Source organism: Equus quagga, chromosome 9 (assembly GCF_021613505.1).
Source record: "Equus quagga isolate Etosha38 chromosome 9, UCLA_HA_Equagga_1.0, whole genome shotgun sequence".
NCBI lineage: Eukaryota > Metazoa > Chordata > Mammalia > Perissodactyla > Equidae > Equus > Equus quagga.
In genome coordinates, this window is record NC_060275.1 from 12,199,302 (window position 1) to 12,213,412 (window position 14,111).

Sequence of the window (14,111 nt, forward strand, 5' to 3'; positions counted from 1 at the left end):
GTGACTTTCCATCTCAATGTCACCACTGAAAAACTGTCCCCAAATATTATTTACATTTAATGATGTAAAACAAAAATTTTAAAAGGAAATTGACAGAAATATTTTCAAATATAAAGCATAATTTACTTGTCAGTATTTAACAAAAAAGCATTAAGAAAAATGGGCTAAAATGTTATATTGAGAATTGTAATCCAAATTCATCCATCAGGATTATGGGCACGTGTGTGTGTACACATGTAGGTATGCTTGTATTCCAACCCATCCCACAGCATGTGATGCTGATTAAAATAAATAAAACAGTGTAGTTATATAAATATAAAACAGGATATATATACACTTTATGTGTGTATATGCTATATATATGACATATATTATTTATATAAAATATGACACACATATATACATGTGCCCATGTACATATAAAATATAAAAATATATACTGTATATGCATGTGTGTGTATCCACACATAAATATTACTAATGAGATTCCATGGCTTATCTCTGGCCAATACTGAAGGAAAAATATATAAATCAAATACTTAAAATGAGTTTAAAATATCTCAACCAGGAAGTACTTCCTGAAATGTTTATTTGCTTAACATCTGTCTCATCCAGTAGATTGTAAGCTGCAGACTGTTCTGTTCATTACTAGTGTTCTCAGTGCCTGCTATGAATTTGGTATGGAGAAAGGGGTCAATGAATTCTTGTTGAATTAGAAAAAGCTAGAACGCAGATATCCAAACCACAAGAACCTTAAAATTGAGCTATACCTTTGCCACAGAAAATCCTGATGGCCAAAGTGGGAGATGGGGAAAGAAAGAGTCTTTGTTTTTCTTGACAACAAAAAATTTCATGGACTTGCGATGGGAAAATGCAGTTTTAATTCTTGTCTGAGGTTTCATATGAAAATGCTGGGGCACATGGTAGACAGTATCCTAAACCACACTTTATTAACAAATTCCTTAATGTTTTTATGAGGTTACCTTTTTTGTCTAATATCTAAAAATATTTCTATTCTCAACCAAAGGTGAGAATCAGAACCACCTGGGAAACTTTCTCACACACGCCTGCTCCTTCCAAGATTTTGATTCAGCAGATGAGGCACAAGCTTATGTATTTTTAAAAGGTTCATCAGGTAATTGTGATGTAAATTCTCTTATAAGAAACCTGACCTCATCATTAAAATTTTCTTGGGCATATACAGGAAATCCAATATTTAATATGGGTACTGCTGAGAATAAAATAGAGCATTCTTATTTACCTAAATGCACTTAGAAACTCTAAACATACTCACAAATAGCTTGGAGTTAGCCTATTCAGCTTGTTCCTATATTTCTTATAAAACTGACAAATTGTGAGAGAAATCCTATTTTCATATATAACATCCATGTATGATAGAATGTGTTAAAAAAATACTGTTTACCATCTCCTTTTAAATCAATTCAAAACCACAACTTTTAAGATAGTCATTCAGGTTTACCAAAAAGGAAACCAACTATTTCTGTATGCAAGTAAAAGTTTGACTGACTTATGAAAGAATAATTTAAAATTTACTGCACAAATGAGTGCAATTATTTTATAGCAACTAGTTTTTTTAGATGTGTCTAAGAGGCAGCAACATGGGGTATAGACATCTGGATGCCACTGAGTCATAAAGAAACACAGTACCATGCATGATGATTGGTTGCCTAAAAGCTATTATGAAAATAGAGCCATAAAAGAATTTATATCAAAGGCTATGAATCAAGATTACAGACAAAAGGAATTGCTACATAAAATGATTTTCAGAGCAAATCAGAATAAGCCAGACATCTAGTTTTCAAAGAGGGGTGTAGTGTGATGGATAGGATTGTTAAACAAATTGAAAAAAAGGCTTTTGCAATAAAATTTTAATTCCTGTTTCTCTTTCTTATTGAATTCTATATAAGCAGTACATTCCACAACTATTAGATTTAATGAGCAGAGTTATACTTGGGGAAAAAATTAAAATAACAATTGAGGAAAGACAAAGGAGAAGGAAAGAAAAAGGAGGTAAAAGTAACAAGTAACATCTAAACGGATTCTATTCAGTATTTGAAACTCTGTCTCACTGGAGACTATATATCATTGGAAATTTAACCAAAACACTGTTCACACTGTTGCCCACAATAGCAAGCAACAGTGTGTCTGCCACCTGGTACACATGTAATTTTGGACTTTCACTGGAACTCTTTGCTATTTAGTCTTCGCATCAATTAATAATACCCACCTTGCATCTTTTTTAATAGATTATTTTTTTTTTTTTTTAGAGAAGTCAGTTTATTGTCCCAGAGGGGCAGAGCTGAGGGAGAAGGTTGCAGAGTCACTTGCCCACATTCCAAGGACACACACTCTATCCTTCCCCGGGGCCATGGCACTGGGGGCCCACAGAGGGCAGAGGTGACTCATGCTGCACTCATGGGTTCTCGGGTTAGGGAACCTGGAATTAAAGTGTGTCACATAGACCCAAACCAGGGATACCAGGGAGCCATTCTGGACCTCCAGAAGCTGCTTTTTCATCTGTTTCAGAGACACTGAAAGAGAGAAGCAGCTTGTTTGGTATGTTCTTTCCCAAACTATAAAACAGGTTGTTTAAATTTATTGCCACCAAAGGATGATGAACTCTAGGATTAAAAAAAGTAAGCATTATAACTAAGACAGGAGTCGGCAACCTTTTCCTGTAAGGACCAGATGGTAAATAATCAGGCTTCATTGGCTATGCATTTTCTGCCACATGTAAATGAATTAGTGTGGCTGTGTGCCAATAACACCTCACTTACAGGCGCTGAAATTTGAATTCTATATAACTTTCACGTATCATACAACATTCTTCTTTCGATTTTTTTCAATCATTTAAAATCGTAAAACCATCCTTAGCTCCTGAGCTGTACAAAACCAGGCAGGCAGTCATTTGATAATCCCTGATCGAAGGAGCCCAAAATAATAAGCCTATCTTTCCAGACTAGATGCTCAGCCCTCTTCCTCTCACCCCTTTTATTAGAATTAAAATGAACTGTTCACTATAAACAGCACACTTTGTATCTCCCAGTTCACATCACCTGCTTTCTTTCTCATAATTTTGTCTGCCGTTTCTCTGGTTGAAATCTTTCCAAGACAAACACCACCTTCTTTACGCATGTTCCCATCACCCCTTACCTAATTAATAAAACAACTTCTTTATATTGAGAGCTAACTACGAATAAGGAGTTTTACACACATCTTTAACATGCATTAAAAAAGATGCAAGGTTGGTATTATTAATAGACGCAACAACTAAATAGCAAAGAGTTCCAGTGAAAGTTCAAAATTACATGTGTCCTACGGGGCAGACACACCATGTAAACTCAAGGCCACACCCATCTACCACCCATTCCCTTCTGCTGTAACAAGCAGGGATTCATTCATCAGGCTCCAGGAGCAATTAGGGCCCCCTACTGGATGACATTATCAGACTTAGGTCCTTGCCTACCTCACCAACCTCACAGGTTGCTGTAAATTATTTATGCATTTAAAGCACCTAGAACAGTGACTGACAGAGTAATCGCTGTACTGTGTAAATATTTGCTGTGTTACTACGATACTATTATTTCTGCTAGATTATGAGCAAATCAGATGGAAAGTAAAGACTATGTCTTCTCCTCTATGTTTCCCTGATGACACCTAGGCATATGTCTTCGGTAAAGTCAGTTAATATTTGTCTCTTGAATTAAAAAAAGTAACTATCACAAACAGCGTGGTCTCAATAGTTTCCCCTGCCATTTTTAGCTTTTTCAATGGTAAAACTCAAGTTAAAATATAATCCTGAATTTCTTTAACAAAATCATTGCACTACATTTTTCTTTCTCCTTATAGCTTGGCTCCTGGTCTGCAGCCAAATATGCTCTCATTACGCTCAGTGACCTCCTTTTAGATCTTACACTTTTGGCCAATGCTGTTGTTGATATTTCAGGAATTGATCCAAGTTGAATCCCTCTGGAAATTCTTCATTCTGTTCTTCTAACCACAGCAAGGTGCCATCAGAGCTGGTTAGTGTGTGTGTGTGCATGCATGCATGTGTATGCACATGTACGTGTCTATATATTTAGTGTCTTGTGTCTAATGTTGATTTTGTACCAAAGCACTAAGACTGTTCATCATCTTTAAAAACATTTCTTTCTCTGGAGATTCCGGCTGTTTTATGGACCAAAGCACGTTCTGTTGCTTTCAATATCCTCCCTGCTTCTTGATCAAATCAATACAATCTTTTTTCCTAAGTAACATAACTCTCGATCATAACTTTCTCTTTATGATTATTCTACTCTAAATAAATCTACTAACAAGAACTTTAAAAGCAATCTATAACCTTGAAACGGATAGCTCAGCAAGAATAATTTTGTAGATTTATATACAAAGATAAAAGATTCTAAAATTATTCCCCAAATACTTTCCAAAAGCAGAACACACCTTCTTTATTATGCACTGCCGCCTTTACTTTCTCCCTTCCCTGGGTTGTGACCAAGGAGGCCTTAAGGTTCCCCTCAGCTTGACCAAATTTAGACAGGATTCTTCCCAACCATAGGCCTCTGACCCCCCTTTCATAGAGAATTTACTTTAGAAAACTTTTACTGTAAACCCATTCTCAGTCCTTTCGAGATGTAAATCTTTTCAAAAGCCTCTTGCCATTTTTATAGCCCAGGAATGTCTTTCTCCAGGAACTAGGAGCCATCTCTTTGAAATGTCATCATCAAGGAAGACAGAACCTCTAGTGCTAGCGCTGTGGAGGGTGGCAGCCAACCTTCAGCAGGAGCCTTGCTCCGAGTTGTAAAACTACCTCCTGTCATGAAGATACATGAAAATTTACTTTTCCTTTGGGTAAAGCCAATTAGCAAACACAGATGAACTATGATTCCCCCTGACACACACACTCCAGCTCTTCAATAATTCTCCAGCCCTTTGTTTGATCTGAGCTGAGTTTCAACTGGATTCTGGCTTCCTTCCCCTAGTGCAATATCCTTCAAGTCTGTCTTCCTATTTAACTTTGTCCAGTGTAATTTTTGCTTTGACAGTTGCAAGGGATTTTAGTAGTTTTATGAAGCTTTTATTTGTTATGAATTATTTTGACTCATGAAATGTATATCCAGATATGGGCAAGTTATTTTTTATAAAGAAGAAGGGAAAGATATGTTTCAAATTGTTATATCTATGATTCTATATTTGAATGCACCATGTTGATGCCCTCATAGAGGTTTACGGGTTAAGGGGGAGAGAGGCCTAGAGGCCATGTCAGCTCTGTGGGTGTCTTCTGCTGGAGACTGACCGTTTCAGATCTGTCTCACTGTGCTAGACTTTGAGATCTATGATAGAAGCCAAATTTATTAATCTTACATCTGTCCCGTAGGTAACAGCTATCTTGGATATAATAGAGATTTACTGATTGCTGAATGAAGAAAGAAAAAAAAATCTAAGGACAAATATATCATTTGAAAAATAGCAAAGTAAGTGTAAGCAAATTTAGAAGAAGGAAAAAGCAAAAAAAGGTTACTGTGTGTCTCCATGCCCATTTTATGAGAGTCATCATTTTAACTTTAAAAAAATTATACTTTAAAACAGCTGCTCATAGGTACTTGATACAAATATCCACATTTTGTAAACAGACCATTACCAGTACATAGAAAGTATCTGGTGCTCTACAGGTAAATTGGGACCCTGATAAAGATATTATGAAAAATTGCAGGAATGTTTAAGCCTAAAATATTAAATTATGGTAAGATATTAGGAATAAAATAAAGATATAAATATCAGGAAATATGATTTCCATTATCTAGCTTCACAGGTATCCTCTGACTTCCATGAGTACTTAAATTAACATTTTAACCTAGATATAGCGAGCCCTGAGAATTAAAAAAAAAAAAAAAAAAAAGCAATTTAAGCAGGGATCATAGCATATCTCTATTTTATAACAATTTTTTTAAAAAATCTAAGACCATCAACTAAATGCATGTACATTTCCGATTGTTAGTTGAATTTACCCACAAAGAGGTAGCACCATCAACTGCTAAATATATTTTCCATTCACAGTGCACCTTTATGTAGTCCTTACCATGTGCAGGCCACTGTTCTACGAGTTTTACAATATTTACTTATTAACTGCTCACACTCATTGATTCTCACAACATCCTATCACATAATATAGCTTTTAACAGATCCTTTTGACAAATCTGGAAACCGAGTCAAGGAGAGGTTGCATTTCTTGCTCACAACCACAAGGACAGTGTGACTCCAGTGTCTTTGTTCCCATAGACTAAGAAAAAAATCAGAATGAACTGGAAGTATGAATCAGACAACCTAAAAGAAAAAGAGTAGTAGTTAATCCCAGGTGATGACAAAGGAAGAAGTGGGATAAGTCCTATAAAACTGATGTAAAAAACAGGCAGTCCATGTTGGAGTGGTGAGATGCAAGAGAGAAAAACTGAGGGCTCTTATCACCAAAATGCCCACTGCCATCATATCTTACTTTGACTTGTGCACAGAATGCCGAGATCAGCCTACCTAGACTCTGATCCAGACGCAGCTAATGCATGCCTGGGCTTCTCTTTTATGTTCTGTTGTCTGGATCAGCTTTTCCACTCACAGAAACGTTCCATTTTGACTTCTGTATTAATTTCTTACGGCTGCAGTAAACAAACTACCACGAACTTAGTGGCTTAGAAAACATCTATTTTCTCTTACAGCGTTGGAGGTCAGAAGTCTAAATCTAGGTATCAGCAGGGCTACATTCCTTCTGGACGCCGCAGGGGAGAACTGTTCCAGCTTCCAGAGCCCACATGCATGGTTGGCTCATAGCCCCTTCCTCCATCTTTTAAACGCATCACTTCAACCTCGGGTTCTGCTACCCTATCTCTTTCTTCTGATTCTGAATCTTCCTGCATACCTCTTATAAGGACCCTTGTGATTACACTGAGCTCAATGAGACAATCCAGAATAACCTCCCCATCTCAAGCCCCTTAACTTAATCACATCAGCCAAGTTCCTTTTATAAGGTAAAATATTCACAGGTTCCTGGAATTAGAGTATTGACATCTTTGGAGGGGGTCACTATTCTGTGAACCACAACCTCCTACTGTGAATTTAGGTAGGCTGTTTTGATTTTATAAGCAGACTATAGAAAATAAGCTTTGCAAATGACTATACTCCTGCCCAACATTTAAAACCTGATTCCCACTACAGTTCATATGGATTCCCTTACTGGCTGAGGTCTATATTTCCCAGCATGTACTACTGATTGTACCCGGAGACTTCCATGGAGGGTCTCATACATTCTCAGGAAAGCAGAATCCAGATTATGACCCACAGATGGTTTAGTTTATGTTTTCCTGGGAACCTTTATCAAACACTGGCAAATGTTAACTGATTTTGATGCATACAGTTTGTGAATAATGCTGATAGTGGAGAGAAGACTACAGTGGAGATCAGCCGACTTGAGATTCAGTCTTACTTTTGCCACTTCATGTAAGTGTAACCTGAGGTTTTTTAGTTTCTCTGGAGCAGAGCTGGGGCTCAAAATCTTTTTTCTATTTTCCTGGAGTGCATAACATTTTATAGCTCCTCTCTTTTCATATATTTTTCCCCCTCATTGCTTGAACCTGGGCTGGCCTGTCTTACTTTGATCAATATAATGTGGCAGAAGTGAGGTTGTGCCAATTCTGGATAACAGCTTCAAGAGACCATGCAGCTTCTGTTCTTGTCATTCTTGGAACAAACCCAGGTTAGCTACTGGATAATGAAAGGCACATTTCCACCCAGCAGACAGAGAGCCACCTCCACACAGGCAGAGCCACCAAGCTGACCAGTAGCTGACTACTGACACATTTGTGAGCCCACCTAAGACCAACAGAAAAATCACCCTGCTGAGCCCCCACCTAATGCTGACCCACAGGACCTAAGGAAATCATGTTGTTTTAATGCACTAGGCTTTGGGGTGATTTGTCAAGTAGAGCTGGAAAGTTGCTATAACCATGGAAAGAGAGTAAGAGTTGGTGACTTCAGTTTTTGACATGTGATGGCAGCATATCCAGGTAAAATGAACCAAAATAGACTTGAAATGACCAAATGAAATAATGGGAGACAGGTCAGATCCAGACATGGGAATTTCTTTGAACTCCAGGCCCTTAACGCTTCTAATCATTTCTTCATTGGTTATGTTTCATCTTTACTATCTAACATAGATTCCATGATCCACCAATTCCCTCTTCTATTGATAATAAATGCAATCCCTTTTATTTATCTGAATATGAATTTTTGTTTTTTGCTTTGTTGATCAGTTATTTTTAAACTCTCCTGAAATACCTTAACCTAGAAGAATAAAACAATTTGCCTTCTCTGAATGCTGCTCTATCCTGCTAACTTAAATTTTTCAGTCTCACTAAGTAACTAAGTAAAGCATTCTTTCCCTCACTTTATATATACGATGTATGGATGTCCTCAATTGTCCCTTTAATTTTAATTGCCATGCGTTTGCTTATGATTCTGAAATCTAAGTTTGTACTCTAGACCTCTCCCTTGAGCCACAAATGCTTATTCATAATCTCCTAGATCTATTTTCCTAGATATTACAGGTACCTCAAACATAACATATTCCAAATCATGTCAATCATCTCCACGCTCCCATTCTGAAGGAACAGCACCATTATTAATCTAATTACTCATACTAGAAACATCAGCTTTGTCCTTAAATTCTCTCTCCAACTTTCCCTATACAATCATTAAATCCTCTCATCTATTTTTTAAATATCTCTTTCTTGGAATCCCAATGAAACTAATTTAGGAAACAACACAACATGGAAAAAGACAGAAGTAAGGAAAATTGTACATTATCTGTGACTTGTACTAAGCAAAAAAAATATCATGATGGACTCACTGGAAAATGTCTTTGACATACACGTATTCTGAGAACATTGCTCTGACAACTGTTTAAATCAAAGAATACAGAAAATACTCCTAAGTGAACAGGGTCTCAGTCTCTTTGATCAAGTCTATCATGCGTTGACATTTACATTAGTATCAACTTTCTTCAAAGAGTGTTGATTTCTTTTCTTCTTTTTAAGACTCTAAATTCTCCTTAATCTTGTCTATTCAAACACGGGTAAGTTTAGACCTTAATAAGCAGATAACAGCTTGTATACATGCACACATCTGCATAATGATTAAATGATGTTAGGATCTACTTACATATACACAGTAACAATGGGTTAAATAAATTGGAAAATATAATCTGAAATTCAGAAGTTCAGTAAATTAGAGTTACTTTATTAATCTTATCATATCTAGCCTTTAAAACTAAATCCAAAATTTATGCCTTTTCACAGTTAAATGAGAGAAGTATCTTTGCTCCATTTTCAGAAATGTGCATCCACAGCAGCAGGATTAAATGAATATAATCTTTGAAAGAAAAATGTAATGAGAAGAAGAAAAATAAATTGGAAATGTTGTTGGTTTGATTTTCCTCCACCACACATCAGCAGCATTTTATTAAATCCTGAAATACAGACTTGACTCTGGGAATTAGCCCCTCATTATTGCAAGTAGTGGACAAAGGACGTACTTCAACAGCGAGATAGTAAACCCCCGAGCTTAGAAATCTGTGCGGCCGAGTTCAAGGTTGAAAGGACACTGCAGATTCTAACTCTTCCTCCCCCACAGTTAATGGAGGTTAGCCACACTATATACCTCCACAATAATGCTCTATTATTTGATGTTTTTTACTTCATTCAGCCTTTTTGAGGGTATGAATACAAGGAGATTATCAAGATAGCCCAGCAGAATTGGCCTGAAGAAGCTCCAATATCTTATTTGACAGAGTGACAAGATGAGGCACCAAACAAGTCATTCACGTGCCAGGGACAGGATGTGTACTTATCCTTCACATGAAATGCATCTTGAAGGTGCTCATTTTTTACTGTACTGTAACTCTATGGTAATATATTTTCTAGAAGCAAAATTCCATAGTTAATCCCAACTGAGATCTTATATTGAAAACTGAAGTACATTAGAGGAAGGATTGCCATATCTCAAAGGAAAAATAAAACTAAAGTTCCTACATAGTAAATTATGATATGGAAATGCAAACAGAAAGAACTCTAGGTGGAAAGAAAGATACAGTTTTCACTCACATGGGGTAATGTTTATGTTTATACTTTGTGAATTTTAAAGCTGTATATAATTAGTTATAAAGGTTATCACAAATGGCCAGAGAAATAGCTTGCACTTTGCATTAGCTGCTTAACATTGTAGTTTTCTTATCTTTTTCTAATATCTAAATTCTAGGATCATGGTTTATTCTTAATGTATAGAAACGATAATTAAATTATGAAAGAAATAATTCTATGCCAACACCTACACAAATCTTTAGCTTTGAGGATTCTGCATATTTGGTCATATTGATAAAACATTTTCTACATAAGACAGTGGAGCAAAATAGCATGACTGAAGGTAATATTTTATAATTCTGTACTCATTCTTCTTTTTTTAATATATGTCTTTTTTTTTTAATGCTTTTTGGTGAAGGAGATTGGTCCTGAGCTAACATCTGTTGCCAATCTTCCTCTTTTTATTTTCTTCTTATTTCCTCCCCAAAGCCCCAGTACATAGTTGTATATAGTAGTTGTAATTCATTCTAGATCTTCTATGTGGGACGCTGCCATAGCGGGTCTTGATGAGTGATGTGTAGGTCCGCGCCCAGGATCCGAACTTGTGAACCCCGGGCCACCAAAGCAGACTGCATAAACTTAACCACTCAGCCGTGGAGCCAGCCTCATTAATATACATTTTTTTTAAAAAAGATTCTTTGTCTGCTCTTATCTCCCTGCTCCTAAGTTTACCCTATGCAAAGTATAGCATATGTAAAAGTTTCAAAATATGACAATAATTTGCTCAAACTGGAATAAATCTCATTATAACCATGACGGTACATTGCTTATGAAAAAGCAGTGCACTAAAGTTTTATTATACTATAGAGTACAGAAAAAATAAGTTCAGATGATTATCAAGCACGGTTCACAGGTACAAAATAACCAAATTCCAGTAGAAATGACACTATCTAAATGGATATTAGAACACTTATCCAAATGTAAAGTAACATTTAGAGACATTCAGAATCATCAGAACAAATACATTTATGTCTTAACAAAAATCTTGTTAATATCCTAGCACGGCCTGGTTATAAATGTTTTCCTATACTTAGGAGAGACTAGAAAACCTATCAACAAATGGTTCCTTTTTATGGGCTTCCCAGAATATTCTATTATTTATCTCAGTGAAAATTTAAAAATATTCTGAAAGCAATGGAAGAAGGCTTCATTTGTCTTCTTTCAGAATTTCTTGGTTTCAGTCAGAATGCTCTTGTGACTCAGATTCAGAAGCCCACTCTGGATTTCACAGATGATTCCACTCTTCTCTAGTATAGAAAGAATACTGAATTTATGAGAGTCATACATTTCTTTTTTAGATTGGCCCTGAGTTAATATCTGTTGCCAATCTTTTTTTTTTTTCTTCTTTTCCCCAAAGCCCCCAAGTACATAGTTGTATATTCTAGTAGTGGTTCCTTCTGGTTGTGCTATGTAGGACGCTGCCTCAGCACAGCTTGATGAGCAGTGCCATGTCTGTGCCCAGGATCCGAACCTGTGAAACCCTGGGCCATGGAAGTGGAGCGCGCGAACTTAACCACTTGGCCACAGGGCTGGCCCCACATACCTTTTTTTTGGAGACTCCACTCACTGTGAGGGATCTCTGGAAATGTTTTACTGGAATGGACTACAGACTGCAATTTTATTAAAATCTTGATAAGTAGAACTGAAAATCAAAATTGTGTCCTTGAGGCCCACAGGCAGTTGTTAGTTCTAACAGAGAATCAGAAAATCTTAATAGACTTCTTTCATTATGAGAAAACCACTCCAAAGAGACTTTGGTTTAAAAAATGTAAGCAAAGACACTCTTCTGAAATAGAGAACTGAGATACTGTTTGCTTTTGATGGAAAAGCACTTGGATTTGGGGGTGAATACTGCCTTTGTAAGGTCAGCAGAATACAATGTTTTAGATGGCGGATTTGGGCATATGGAGAAGAGGGATGGATATTCCATACATGATGCCTAGTGGGTTGAAGTCATATGGCTGGATTGAAGGCCAGAAGCTTATACAACCGTTCTCATGAGCTATAGTGACACTACTGATTTTTAACTTACTTTTGCAGCTCTCATTATTGAAAGCTCTCATTAATTCTAATAATTCTTCAATGAATTCCTTTAGAATTTCTAAGTATATAGCTTCAGTAATGATTATTTTATGGCTTCCTTTCAATTTGTTGTATCACTCTGTCTTATTCCCTTAGTATAAGGTAGAGCCTTTTCAAACTAGTTGGAATAATAAAAACAAAATCTGGTTGAGTTTTGAATGGCAATTTAAAAAAAGGACGGATTTAAGAATTGAGAAGCTATAAGCAGATCATGAGCTCGAGAGCTATTAAAATAGTTTCAGAGTGAAGCAATGATAACCAACCCTAGGATAATACCAAAGAGAATAGAAAAAATGCAGCCAAGAGCTATTATATCTCAATAAGAGGCAAGAAGAGAAACTACAAATGACTTTAAGGCTTTTAACTTACTAACAACAACAACAACAACAAAACTGTGCTATTTGAACTACGAACAGGAAAGTGACAACATTTTAAATAAATATTGATACTGTGGGGGATCAAAATTTGCCACCCAAAAAATGTGTCTCTTTGGCTTCATTATTTTTAAGAACAAAAGACTCATAAAGAAACTTTGACTTTCCCCCAACTGCCTAAAAAATTTAAGATAGAAGGGCTAGTCCAGGAAGGAGCTGATACCATGGGTAACCATAGTAGAACATGAACTCGGCGTGGTAGACAGGAAGGAACCTAGCCAGGCCCACTGAATCAAAGTCCTCCCCACATCCCATCGTCTCTGCAATGTATGGCACACATTTGTTCACCAAACATTTGCTTTTCCATCTCCACGCCTCCACTCCTTTGAAGTCCCAAACTACTACGCCCAACATCCTCCTTTGTCTTTAGCCGAGTTTAGGTATTTAAGGTGGCGGCTTCAGCCATCGTGGTGAGTTACTCAGTTTTCCTGAGTTTCTCCCATGTAGACATGTTCTTAAGCATGTTTGATTTTCTCCTGTTAATCTGTCTCATGTCAGTTTAATTCTTAGCCCAGCCAGAAGGACCTAGAGGCTAGAGGAATAGTTCTTCCTCTCCTACAATACTCATTATAATACAGTCCTTTGACAAGAAGTAAAATGCTTGAAATGAATTAGAATTATCACAGACAGTTGCAACAATAAGGCTTCAAGAGAAATTAGAAAATACAATTTTCTATTCTACAGTATATTTTATTATAGCTGTCCCTTAAATATCTTTTAGAATTTATTATTTGTAATCCATTTTTATTTGCAAATCTTTGTACATGTATGTTCCTATTTACTAACAGCGGCCTTGCAAGGAAGCAGAAAGGCATGGAGGAGCCCCTTCACTTACGTTGCCTCATCTGTTGCCAACATCCCCTTCCACATTAATTGACTTAGTTCTAGTTCTCTGAACCTAACATGCTTTCTTATGGTGAATCTTTGCACAGGTGGTTACCTCTGTGAGAAAGTCTCCCTTTCCCTCTCTACCTGGGAAACAGTATTATCCATCCACAATTCAACTTCTTCCTCAGGCCATGATCAAACCTTTGAGAGACTAGGTGGGACTGAGCAGTTGGCTGGCAGATGGGGCCTGAGCTCTCTTGGACACTTCTATAGAGACTTGGATATTTATCCAAATCTTTGTGGCCACAGCTAAGCCTATGGAAAACCTATGGTATTTGTGGAACCGAGACAACTTCATTACATTTTTAGTAGAACTCCCAACACTGAAGGGAAACCCACACGCGTGTGCACACACCCCCTTCCTTGAACAAGAAAAACACAGACAATTTCACTTCCTCTGTTTACCTATTTGCATTAAAGAAGAAAGAATAGGAGTGATTTTCCAGACTTGAAAGAAGAGTTAGAGTAAGTGGGCATGGGAGCAAGCACGGGAGAGTCCCACAGG

General features: G+C 36.8%; 1 protein-coding gene and 1 long non-coding RNA gene across 5 annotated transcripts in view; one reads left to right on the forward strand and one right to left on the reverse strand.

Moving 5' to 3' along the window:
- Window positions 1–14,111, forward strand: part of LOC124244495 (uncharacterized) — a 173,707-nt gene that overhangs the window by 129,482 nt on the left and 30,114 nt on the right. The gene's annotated exons all lie outside the window — the stretch shown is intronic.
- CDH7 (cadherin 7) overlaps window positions 1–14,111 on the reverse strand; it is a 122,087-nt gene that overhangs the window by 33,563 nt on the left and 74,413 nt on the right. The gene's annotated exons all lie outside the window — the stretch shown is intronic.